The sequence below is a fragment of the Giraffa tippelskirchi genome, chromosome 10 (genome assembly GCF_054371585.1).
Source record: "Giraffa tippelskirchi isolate mGirTip1 chromosome 10, T2T-mGirTip1v1.2.pri, whole genome shotgun sequence".
NCBI lineage: Eukaryota > Metazoa > Chordata > Mammalia > Artiodactyla > Giraffidae > Giraffa > Giraffa tippelskirchi.
In genome coordinates this window covers 29,277,494-29,290,403 of record NC_137284.1, presented here as the reverse complement: position 1 = coordinate 29,290,403, position 12,910 = coordinate 29,277,494, and the positions used below count along the sequence as shown (strand labels likewise).

The window sequence follows — 12,910 nt, the reverse complement described above, 5'->3', positions numbered from 1 at the left end:
CTTGTTTTTTTTTTTTTTTTTTTCCAACTGCCACCTGTAACGTTTACCTCAGAAGGTTGTGGGGCACACGACCCACCTCATGGATTTGTTTTAAAAAAAACCCGAGGGGCATCGTGGCACGGAGCTTAGCAGACAAAAGGTGGTAAATAAGTGCTAGCTTAAAGTTGAAAGAGCGGATCTTGCCACCGCTTTCCACTCCCAACAGCTCGCCCATCTGGGATGACCACGTTATGGGTGCAGCTGGGAGGGAATGTCTGCGATTTCTCAGGTCTGGCATCTACCGTGCCTGCATGCGTGCACGCAGTCCTGTCTGATTCTTGGCGACCCCATGGACTGTAGCCCGCCAGGCTCCTCTGTCCATGGAATTCTCCTGGCAAGAATACTTATATGCGTTGCCATTTCCGTCGCCACGGGAGCTTCCCAACCGAGGGATTGAACCCGCCTCTCTTAAGTCTCCTGCATTGGCAAGTGGGTTCTTTACCACTAGCGCCACCTGGTTTTCTGCTAGTGATACAGGTGTCATGGGCTTTCCTGGTGGCACTAGTGGTAAAGACTCCACCTACAACGCAGGAGTGTAGCCCACCAGGCTCCTGTGTCCATGAGATTTCTCAGGCAAGAATACTGGAGTGGGTTGCCATTTCCTTCTGTAGGGGATCTTCCCAATCCAGTGATTGAACCCACGTCTCCTGCTGCTTCTGCATTGCTGGTAGATTCTTTACCTCTGTGCAATCACGCTTTGTCATTCTTTCACAGATTGTGCCCTGCCCCCTTTCCTTCTATTTCAGTATGGGTGACAGAGCTGCATCTTGCAGACCCGGATCTCAAAATTCCAGTTCCAAGACCAGTGTCTTCATGAGAAAGTATAGGTTTGAAAATTAGAAGAGTCTGGCTTCCTCAGCAACATTGGCCTCATTTTAACCACTTTGTCTATGCATTACAGAAATAATGAGAGGCAGGAAGTACATAATACTAGGTGTGGTGAAAGCACCGGATTTAATATTTGAAAATGAAGATCTGCATGTGTTCTGTACTTACTATGAGATCTTCTGGAAATTGCCAAATCACTAGACTTCTCTGAGCTTCAGTTTCCTCATCATAGTAGTATAGTAGATAACCAAGGGTTTTGTTGTGAAGGCTGAATGAGACAATACATATAAAGTGCTTGTAAAGAGTTATTACAAATTTTTTTATTGAGATATAATTCACATACCATAAAATTCACCCTTTTGAGGTGTACAATTTAGTGGTTTTATTCTATTCACGAGGCTTCCCTGGTGGCTCAGACAGTAAAGAATCTGCCTGCCATGCGGAAGACCCGAGTTCCATCCCTGGGTTGGGAACAAACCTTGGAGAAAGGAATGGCTACCCATTCCAGTATTCTTGCCTGGAGAATCCGATGGACAGAGGAGCCTGGACAGTCTCAGTTCAGTTCAGTTCAGTCGCTCAGTCGTGTCCGACTCTTTGCGACCCCATGAATCGCAACACGCCAGGCCTCCCTGTCCATCACCAACTCCCGGAGTTTACCCAAACTCATGTCCATCGAGTCGGTGATGCCATCCAGCCATCTCATCCTCTGTCGTCCCCTTCTCCTTCTGCCCCCAATCCTTCCCAGCTTAAGGGTCTTTTCCAATGAGTCAACTCTTCGCATGAGGTGGCCAAAGTATTGGAGTTTCAGCTTCAACATCAGTCCTTCCAATGAACACCCAGGACTGATCTCTTTTAGGATGGACTGGTTGGATCTCCTTGCAGTCCAGGGACTCTTGAGAGTCTTCTCCAGCACCACAGTTCAAAAGCATCAATTCTTTGGTGCTCAGCTTTCTTCACAGTCCAACTCTCACATCCGTACATGACTAATGGAAAAATCATAGCCTTGACTAGATGGACCTTTGTTGGCAAAGTAATGTCTCTGCTTTTTAATATGCTATCTAAGTCTTTTTCTACTTCACCCAAAACTGTCTCTGAGATTTGCTTAGGCACCAGTGTATAGAGACAGAGAAGGCAATGGCACCCCACTCCAGTACTCTTGCCTGGGAAACCTCATGGACGGAGGAGCCTGGTAGGCTGCAGCCCATGGGGTCCTGAAGAGTCGGACACGACTGAGCGACTTCACTTTCACTTTTCACTTTCATGCACTGGAGGAGGAAATGGCAACCCACTCCAGTATTCTTGCCTCGAAAATCCCAGGGACAGAGGAGCCTGGTGGGCTGCCGTCTATGGGGTCGCACAGAGTCGGACACGACTGATGCGACTTAGCAGCAGCAGCAGTGTATAGAGAAACTGAGCTTTCGGCTTCAGAAATCCAAAACATAACTTTGGAAAAGTCCATAGCTATAATTGGGCTTCCCTGGTAGCTCAGCTGGTAAAGTATCTGCCTACACTTCAATTAACCCCTGTTCGATTCCTGGGTAGGGAAGATCCCCTGGAGAAGGATAGGCTACCACTCTAGTATTCTTGGGCTTCCCTGGTGGCTCAGACAGTAAAGAATCTGCCTGCAATGAGGAGACCTGGGTTTGATCTCTGAGTTGGGAAGATCTCCTGGAGAAGGGCATGGCAACTGACTCCAGTATTCTTGTGTGGAGAATCTCCATGGACAGAGGAGCCTAGTGGGCTACAGTCCATGGGGTTGCAAAGAGTTGGACACGACTGAATGACTAAGCACAGAACATAGCAATAATTGAATCATAAAATGGAAAATACTTATCCAGTGCTCTATTATATATAATTGTTTGTGAGATCTTTTTGTTCCTACCTCAGTGATATGTTATCAAAAGTAGTCTATCTTTCTGTTTCTTTCTTTCTTTTTTTTTTTTTTTTTACTACACTGTGCTCCTTGTGGCATCCTAGTTCCCTGACCAGGGATCGAAACTGTGTCCTCTGATTCTTAACCACTGGGCCACCAGGGAAGTCCCTTGCTACTGTATTGGTCTGCTGATACTGACATTACAAAATACTATAGACTGTGTGGCTTAAACAACAGATGTCTATTTTCTTACAATTCAGAAGACTGAAAGTCCAAGATCATGGTGCCAGGGTTAGTTTCTGATGAGATCTCTTTTCCTGGCTTATAAATGGTGACCCTCTTACTCTGTCCCCCCACGGCTTTCCTCTGTAGTCTCACTGAGAAAGAGAGATCTTTGGTGTCTTCTGCTCTTCTTAAAAGGACAGCAGCTCTGTCAGATTAGGGGTCCAGCCTTATCACTTCATTTAACCTTAATTACCTCTCTAAAGGCCCTGTCTCCAAATATAGTCAGACTGGGAGTTAGGGCTTCAACATATGAATTTGGGGCTGGAGGGGACACAGTTTGGGCTATAACAGCTACTGAGGAATGACTCCTGCTTTGTGCTTCCATTTTCTCTATCTAGCAGGTGTCCCAGCTGGTGCCTACACTGTATCTCCTTAGGATTCAAGCATTGCTGGAGGATGGATGGAGCAGGACTTTAGGACTCTGTATGTGGCTCCTGGAGTATCTTAGGAAAGAAGCCATCCTAAGAGAGAGCTGAGTCGCCAAGCCTGGTTCAGGGATGTGAGCCACTGTCAGAAAGGAGAAGAAATGGTGAAAGGATCATGATCTCTGTCATTTGGATTAGCCTCCAGCTCAACTTCTGTGGATTCATGCCTCTGTCATAAGGTAAAAAGGCTACAATTGAAAAAAAGTTCCAACTAAATAGAAACACCCATTCAGTGGAATACTGTTCAGTGAGAAAAAGATCTGAGCTATTCACAGTAGCCAAAAGGTAGAAGCAACCTACCTTTTCCAATGAGTCAACTCTTCGCATGAGGTGGCCAAAGTATTGGAGTTTCAGCTTCAACATCAGTCCTTCCAATGAACACCCAGGACTGATCTCCTTTAGGATGGACTGGTTGGATCTCCTTGCAGTCCAAGGGACTCTCAAGAGTCTTCTCCAGCACCACAGTTCAAAAGCATCAATTCTTTGGTGCTCAGCTTTCTTCACAGTCCAACTCTCACATCCATACATGACTAATGGAAAAATCATAGCCTTGACTAGATGGACCTTTGTTGGCAAAGTAATGTCTCTGCTGTCCATTGACAGATGAATGGATAAGCAAAATGTGGTATAAACATAACAATGGAATATTATTGAGCCTTAAAAAGAAAGAGAATTCTGACGTATGCTACAAGTTGGATGAACCTTGAGAACATTATGTTAAGTGAAATATACTAGTCACAAAAAGACAAATACTGTAAGATTCTGCTTATATGAGGGACCTCGAGTAGTTAAATTTATAGAGACAGAATACAGAAGGGTGGTTGCCAGGGACTGAGGGAAGAAGGAATGGGGAGTTATTGTTTAATGGGCATAGAGTTTTAGTTTTGCAGGATAATGAGAATTCTGGAGATGGATGAATATACAATATGAATGTATGAATGCATGTATGATGTATGAATATACAATATGTACAACAATATAAATATACTTAAAACCACTAAACTATACACTTAAAAATGGTTAAAAGACAGAAAATAGATTAGTAGAGATCAGTAGGCATTCAGTGGGGAGGAGAGTTGAATAAGCACAGAGGATATTTTACAATGGTGAAACCACTTTGTATAATACTATAATGGTGGATATATGATTCTATGCATATAACCTATAGAACCTTTTTAAATTTATCTTTTTTTATTTTTTTGGCCACACTGTGTGGCATACGGGTCTTAGTTCCCCACTAAGATCAAACCTGAGCCTCCTGCATTGGAAGCATGGAATCCTAACCACTGGACTGCCAGGGAAGTCCCCCATAGAGCTTTAATATATGCAAAATTTTAAAGTGATTTAGGAGAGTGGAGGATCCCAAGATGGAATAAAGAATGGGATGAAATAACCTAACTATATTGTAAATCTATGGAACAATCTCATTGAAGGGAGTTAGAGAAACCTAACTTTGGAAGTAAGTGGAATTTTTAAAGTTAAATGCAAAAATAAAAATGCTGTACATCAGCATTATACTCTAGTTGAAAAAGCTGTGTACCAATGGTGGTATAATTTAACAATTCTGAATTATAAGTATATTGCAGTTGGAGATATCAGTATGAACTTGTGTGCAATTTAATATAGATACATATGGTTACATACAGAAATAGATATGTGTGTGTGTCTATATATGTATACACATATATGTATACATATATATGTGTATATATATAGCCCATATGTATATACATATATATATATATGTATATATATATATATATATATATATATATATATATATATATATAGCCCATATATGAGCTTCCCTGGTGGCTCAGATGGTAAAGCATCTGCCTGCAATGTGGAAGACCCAGGTTTGATCCCTGGGTCAGGAAGATCCCCTGGAGAAGGAAATGGCAACCCATTCCAGTACTCTTCCCTGGAAAATTCCATGTATAGAGGAGCCTGGTGGGCTACAGTCCATGGGGTCGCAAAGAGTTGGACACGACAGAGCGACTTCGCTTTATAGCCCATATATATATGTGGGCTTCCCTTGTGACTCAGCTGGTAAAGAATCCTCCTGCAATGTGGGAGACCTGGATTTGATCCCTGGGTTGGGAAGATCCCTTGAAGAAGGGAAAGGCTACCCACTCCAGTATTCTGGCCTGGAGAATTCCATGGACTGTAGAATCCATGGGGTCTTAACACTTAATATAAAGAGTCAGACATGACTGAGCAACTTTCACTTCACTTCATATATATATATATGGGTTAGTATACACACACGTATTTCTTTACTCTGTTAGCTGGGAGGGCCTAGAAGGTAGAATACCCCAACAGCCATGCACCTAGTATCCAGGTCTTGGTTTCTAATGCCATGCTCCAATGAAAGGAACCAGGGCTCCTTGGAGAAATCACTGATTTCAAAACTGGAGCAGGAAGTATACAAGAGCATCTATAGTACCATAACATCTTGTAGTGCCAGAGAGTAAGAAAGTCCTAAAAAAAAAAAAAAAAGATGGAACTATGTCAAAGGGACACAACAGCCAACTGAAGGAGCTGGCCAAAGCTAGACCTTTTAAGCAGTACAATAAAGTAGTAATGGATTATAACTTAAAAAATAAATGTCTATAAGTCATACTTATATATATATATATATATATATATATATATATATATAATTGAATAAATAAATAAGTGGGAGAGAATATAGACATCTCCAGTCAAAAGAATTCCAAATAATTTTATGTAGATACTAGATACAAGGAGACTAGATATAGCTCACTTGTTAAGTGTGGGTTATGCTTATTGATTTCCTTTCTGAGAGACTAGTCTGGAAGGCAGGGGAGTGGGGAGGATGGGAGAGTAACTTTGCAGTGGAGATATCTGACAAACACTACTTCAGCCAGATGATCAAGGTTAATCTGAACAATGATGTCATGATGGTAGTATTGATATGATGTAATGACAATGGCACTTCTTTGGTCTTCCTTCCCAAAACATATAACTCCAATCTAATCATGGGAATAACAAGACAAATCCCAGTTGAGGGACATGTTGCAAAATAGTTGACCAGTACTCCACAAAGCTATCAAGATCATAAAAGATAAAGGGAGTCTGAGAAAATGTCATAGCCAAGAGGAACCTAAGGCGATACAGTGATGAAATATAATGTAGTATCTTGAAAGGGATCCTGGGACAGATAGAGGACAGGTAAAAATTAAGAAAATATGAATAAAATATAGATTTGTCTACTAATAACATATTAATATTGGTTTGTTAATGATGACCAAATGTTCCATATTACTGTAAGATGTTAATAATAGGGAGAACTGTGTATGGGGTATATAGGAACTCTCTGTACTATTTATATATTTGTATGTAAAGGATAGATTTTTATTTATTAAAAATAATTAAATATCAGCACAAAATAGAGGTTGCTCTTAATTATTTTTAGTGGAATTGGAACATTAGGAAGTTTCAATAGAGTTTGGAGCTGGCACTGGTGATTTTGGCAATGATAAGAGAAAGTGCAAAGAAATAGAGGAAAACAATAGAATGGGAAAGACTAGAGATCTCTTCAAGAAAATCAGAGATACCAAGGGAACATTTCATGCAAAGATGGGCTCAATAAAGGACAGAAATCGTATGGACCTAACAGAAGCAGAAGATATTAAGAAGAGGTGGCAAGAATACACAGAAAAACTATACAAAAAAGATCTTCATGACTGATATAATCACGATGGTGTGATCATTCACCTAGAGCCAGACATCCTGGAATGTGAAGTCAAGTGGGCCTTAGGAAGCATCACTACAAACAAAGCTAGTGGATGTGATGGAATTCCAGTTGAGCTATTTCAAATCCTAAAAGATGATGCTGCGAAAGTGCTGCACTCAATATGCCAGCATATTTGGAAAACTCAGCAGTGGCCACAGGACTGGAAAAGGTCTGTTTTCATTCCAATTCCAAAGAAAGGCAATGCCAAAGAATGTTCAAACTACTGCACAATTGCACTCATCTCACACGCTAGTAAAGTAATGCTCAAAATTCTCCAAGCCAGGCTTCAGCAATACGTGAACTGTGAACTTCCAGATGTTCAAGCTGGATTTAGAAAAGGCAGAGGAACCAGAGATCAAATTGCCAACATCCTCTGGATCATCGAAAAAGCAAGAGAGTTCCAGAAAAACATCTATTTTTACTTTATTGACTATGCCAAAGCCTTTGACTGTGTGGATCACCACAAACTGTGGAAAATTCTGAAAGAGATGGAAATACAAGACCGCCTGACCTGCCTCTTAAGAAATCTGTATGCAGGTCAGGAAGCAACAGTTAGAACTGGACATGGAACAACAGACTGGTTCCAAATAGGAAAAGGAGTACGTCAAGGCTATATATTGTCACCCTGCTTATTTAACTTATATGCAGAGTACATCATGAGAAACGCCGGGCTGGAAGAAGCACAAGCTGGAATCAAGATTGCCGGGAGAAATATCAATAACCTCAGATATGCAGATGACACCACCATTATGGCAGAAAGTGAAGAGGAACTAATGAGCCTCTTGATGCAAGTGAAAGAGGAGAGTGAAATAGTTGGCTTAAAGCTCAACATTCAGAAAACTAAGATCATGGCATCTGGTTCCATCACTTCATGGCAAATAGATGGGGAAACAGTGGAAACAGTGACTGACTTTATTAAATCACTGCAGATGGTGACTGCAGCCTGAAATTAAAAGATGGTTAATCCTTGGAAGGAAAGTTATGACCAACCTAGATAGCATATTAAAAAGCAGAGACATTACTTTGCCAACAAAAGTCCATCTAGTCAAGGCTATGGTTTTTCCAGTAGTCATGTAAGGATGTGAGAGTTGTACTATAAAGAAAGCTGAGCATCAAAAATTGATGCTTTTGAACTGTGGTGTTGCAGAAGACTCTTGAGAGTCCCTTGGACTGCAAGGAGATCCAACCAGTCCATCCTAAGGGAGATCAGTCCTGAGTGTTCATTGGAATGATTGATGTTGAAGCTGAAACTCCAATACTTTGGCCACCTGATGTGAAGAGCTGACTCGTTTGAAAAGACCTTGATGCTGGGAAAGATTGAAGGCAGGAGGAGACGGGGACGACAGAGGATGAGATGGTTGGATGGCATCACTGACTCAATGGACATGAGTTTGAGTAAACTCTGGGAGTTGGTGATGGACAGGGAGGCCTGGCGTTCTGCAGTCCATGGGGTCGCAAAGAGTTGGACACGACTGAGCAACTGAACTGAACTGAACTGTGAAGTCCTTAATGACTGTTTAGAAAGGAAGGGCCTCAAGCAGAACTTTAACAGCCTAGATGCAGGCACATGTAGGCACTAGTAACTGCAGAGTGCTTTGGGTAGATACCAGAGGCTTGTCTGCCCTTTAAGCCTTAAAAGAAAGAATGAGGTTTCTATTTCTGCAGAGAGCAAGAGCTAGAGCAAGTTGGAAAAAAATGATGAAGACAGGTGCTCTGCAGGTGCACTTGAGGCTTCACAAAACTACCTGGGAAAAAATAAGGCAGTTTTTGGCTTTTCTGTGGAATGAGTAGAAGCAGAACCAAAGAAGCACTGTTTTGGAGCTACTGTTTTAGCCCTTTATTGAAGGATGCTGTTGCCTGAAACACAGTATACTTATTGCTATCTATAAATCTCTTTAAAACCTGTTAAATGCAAAATATAAAAATCTATAAAATACACACACGCATACACACACAGTAAATGCAATTTAATGACCTCAGGCAAAAAGTGTATTTTTTTTAAAATAAAGCTTAAAAAGTAAGTTAATATACAGATACCAGAAATCCTTTTCACTATACCTAATCTATGAGAAATATAAACCTTAACCAACTGGTTTTTCTACTTCCTTTAGTCTTTAAATGATGGGACTGCTGGTTTGAACATGTGCTTAAGTTTCTAGTATTGGATTTAACTGGACCAACTTGATTTTTTTCAGGATTATAAACTGTTTGAATTCTGGTTATGGGAAATACCTCTTTCTGAATTTCACTCTGTATAACTTCCCATTCACTGTTCCCTTTCTGATGCTCAATTAGCTATTTCATCTTTAATCAGCTTCTCTTACAGTGTATATTGTGGTGGCTTTTTCTCTGTTAAAAATGATATTTATGTTTTTCAGTAGGAGTAATTCTTCCCTTATCTCTAGATGGTGAACAGAATCTAACTGGATCTAACTGGGCACCCCACCCCCACCCCCACCCCAGAGCAGATCTGGCTCAATGAAGATTATGGACAGAATGGCTAATTAACAGGCTCTTATCACCATAGAGTCTTCATTCATTCAATAAGTACTTATTAAGAATCAGTAGGTGCCAGCCAGTCTGCTAGCAGTGAATAAATACTATCCTTTTCCTGTTGGTGTTTAGCTATTGAGAAAGAGAGGATACTATTAAAGAATGATAAATATTATGCATATTAGGTTAGAGGTTAGAGGACTATTATGCTATCATTCCTAAGACTATGGTTTTTAATTTTTTTATTTTTGAGGGAGTGATAGGCTCTTTGAATCTTATCAATGTCCTGAACATTTGCCCCAGAAAACAAGAATATCCCCAAAATTTGCCAATAATTTCAAGCTGTTCATGAAGCCTTTGAAATCCCTTTATGATCTCTGGGTTTAGAATTCCTACTCTAAATGATAAACACCAAAATCGAATTAAACCAGAAGAAGTAGACATTCTAAGATGGAAGGGAAGATAGATTACATACTTAGGATTGGCAGCAGCAAGAATGAAAATTGAGTTTCTATAGCTTTATCTTACATGTGTTATCACCAGCTAACGTATGTAATAATTAATGTTTCCAGGAATAATCCACTGCTGAGGACCCAATACCCCACTAAATGAATCTTGGCCTTCCACTCAGTGAACCTTGGCCTCCCACGGAAGGAGCTACCAACTCATTCACCTTTGCTCTAATGTAGTTAAAGAGGTACTATAAAACAAAGTAGAGTAAAGGGTATGCAAAGTGGCTGGGGTTTTGTGTGCTTGTGCTTTTTTATATAGTTATATAGAATGTCAAGGAAGTTGTCTCTGATAAGGTGATATTTGAGCAGGAGTTTATAGAAGTGAGGGATTAAACCATGTGAATATCCAGGACAGCCTTTCAGCCAAATGGAGCAGCAAATAGAAGGAGGCCAGTGAGCAGAGCAGAGTGATCTGTGGGAGCGGGAGCATGGTGGGGTGGGGGGAGCCACGGTGGGGGGCGGGAGCCACGGTGGGGAGTGGGAGCATGGTGGGCGCAGCGGCGGGAGCATGGTGGGCGCGGCGGCGGGAGCATGGTGGGCGCGGCGGCGGCGGGAGCCAGCCATGGTGGGCGGCGGGAGCCTGGTGGGCAGTGAGATCAGGAGGGAGTTGAGGTGTGTGTGTCAGGTTCCCAGGGTTGGAGTGAGAGGGTCAGAGTCAAGGGATAAGCAGTATCTGAATGTTCCAGGCTCAGGATCATAAAGTGCTGTTAGTAATGGGAAAATTGCTCAGCTAAACCCAGTTGGGGGATGTTTGGGGATGGGTAGGTGGGTAATATAGAGAGGTTTAGCAAGACTAACCTTATCTCGGTAAGGATTAACTAATGGACACTGTTCTGTGCGTGTGTGTGTGTATATGGGAGGTGGCTATAGGGTAGAGTCAGAAACAGAAAGAACAATGGAGAAAATACTTAGGAAAGTGAAAAGAAAACAGAAGACTAAGATATCTTAAGTGGAAAGAGCTTGGAAATCAAGGAAAAGGAGAAGGGTTAGGAAAGAGGGGAAGGGAGCAATGAAGTAATATTTTTCACATGGCCACAGTTTGCCAGGATCTTTACATTTATATTTTAATTTTTTTTAAACAATACTATAAGTGTTTTTGTCTGCATTTTACAGTTAAGAAAATCTCAAACCCAGAAAAGCTGAATAACTTGATCAAGGTAATAGGCTACTAGGAAATAGTAGGAGAGGATAACTTTATTATTTTGTCCTTAGTTTGTATTATTTTCTTTTGTTGCTGTGTTTATTCATTCCTAATATTGTATTTGGAGAAACAAATTGATGTTACAGGTAGAAAGACAAAAGAAGGATGGCAAAGTGGCTGGCGTGTTTAGAATTTTTTCTTGGGTAATCCTCACTCTTGGACTACATGTTTGGCCTTACAAAAAAGGCCACAAGATGGCAGCATCTTGCTCATTGGTTTGGGGGCCACGCCTGCTCCTGTAGCCAACTGTTGCAGTATAAAAATATTGAATAAAAAGTAATACATCAGTTATAGATGATATTTAGAAACTGACTTATTTTAACGAGAAATACTTGTTGAGAAACAGTGTAAAAGTCCCTAAGTTCCCAGAAATACAGCCACTGATAGGCATTAGGATCTTGACATTTGCTTATAAGTGGGCAGGATTAAAAGAAACTATTTTGAATGATGTGTGGGAGTTAATGTGAAATGGTAGAATGTAGCTGTCAATTTTCCACTGGGATGTCAGAGATCTCCGTTAAAATTCTATCTCACACGTTTAGCTGTATGGTATTGGGCAAATGAAAATCTTTCTAATGGGGGCTAAGATGGCAGAGGAATAGGACGGGGAGACCACTCTCTCCCCCACAAACTTATGGAAAGAACATCTGAATGCTGAGCAAACTTCACAAAACTACTTCTGAACGCTGGCAGAGGACGTCAGGCATCCAGAAAGACAGTGCATTATCTTTGAAAGGAGGTAGGAGAAATTATAAAAGATAAAAAGAGAGACTAAAGAGTTAGGGACGGAGACCCGTCCTGGGGAGGGAGTCGTAAAATAGGAGAAATTTCCAAGCACCAGGAAACCCTCTCACCAGCGGGTTTGGGGGAAGATTTCAAATCTCGGAGGGCAACATAACTGAGAGAAAAAATAAATAAAACCCACAGATTACGTGCCTAAAGGCAACTCCCAGCAAAGAACCCCAGACGCTCGCATCCGCCACCAGCAAGTGGGGGCTGAACGGAGACGAGCAGGCGGCACTGCTTAGGGTAAGGACTGGGCCGAATGCCCTGAGGGCAATCTGAGGGAGCTAACGTGAGATAGCAACCTAAACTGTGGAACAGCCAGAGAGAGAGAACTATCCCGCGAAAAGCCCAAATCTAAGGCACTGCCGGCCCGCTCACAGAACAAAGGACTGAGCGATACCAGAGAAGAGCTAGCCGGCTGCGGACCGCCCCATCCCCCGCCGGACACAGCAGGCAGGCGGGGCCAGCCAAAGCTCGAAAGGGGCAAACTCGGCCCCAGAGAGGGCACCCCCTACCAAACTGCAAACAGGCTCCCAGTTTCTAAGCAAAGACTGCCTGAGATCCCAGAGGGTTGACAGCCGCCGGGAGGGTCGCAGCCAGAGACCAGCTCCCCAGAACCGACACAAAGCACACCGGAGCTGGGCGCGCCCGTAAACCGAGGCGGGGACCAGGGAGGTGATAAGCCACACCGCCCCAACAGGGGAGAGT

The 12,910-nt window shown here is 42.1% G+C and overlaps 1 protein-coding gene and 1 pseudogene across 11 annotated transcripts in view; one reads left to right on the top strand and one right to left on the bottom strand.

The window, feature by feature from the left end:
• PAK1 (p21 (RAC1) activated kinase 1) overlaps positions 1-12,910 on the top strand; it is a 276,797-nt gene that overhangs the window by 1,371 nt on the left and 262,516 nt on the right. For 8 of the 11 annotated variants that reach the window (XM_081537524.1, XM_081537533.1, XM_081537531.1 and 5 more), the window contains exons 2-3: positions 3,367-3,629; positions 10,276-10,400. The gene's annotated coding sequence lies outside the window, so the exon portion shown is untranslated. Of the gene's footprint in view, positions 1-3,363; positions 3,630-10,275; positions 10,401-12,910 lie in introns of all 11 variants that reach the window. The other 3 variants (XM_081537528.1, XM_081537526.1, XM_081537513.1) reach the window with 1 other exon arrangement.
• Positions 1-12,910, bottom strand: part of LOC145522429 (dynein axonemal light chain 1 pseudogene) — a 28,023-nt pseudogene that overhangs the window by 439 nt on the left and 14,674 nt on the right.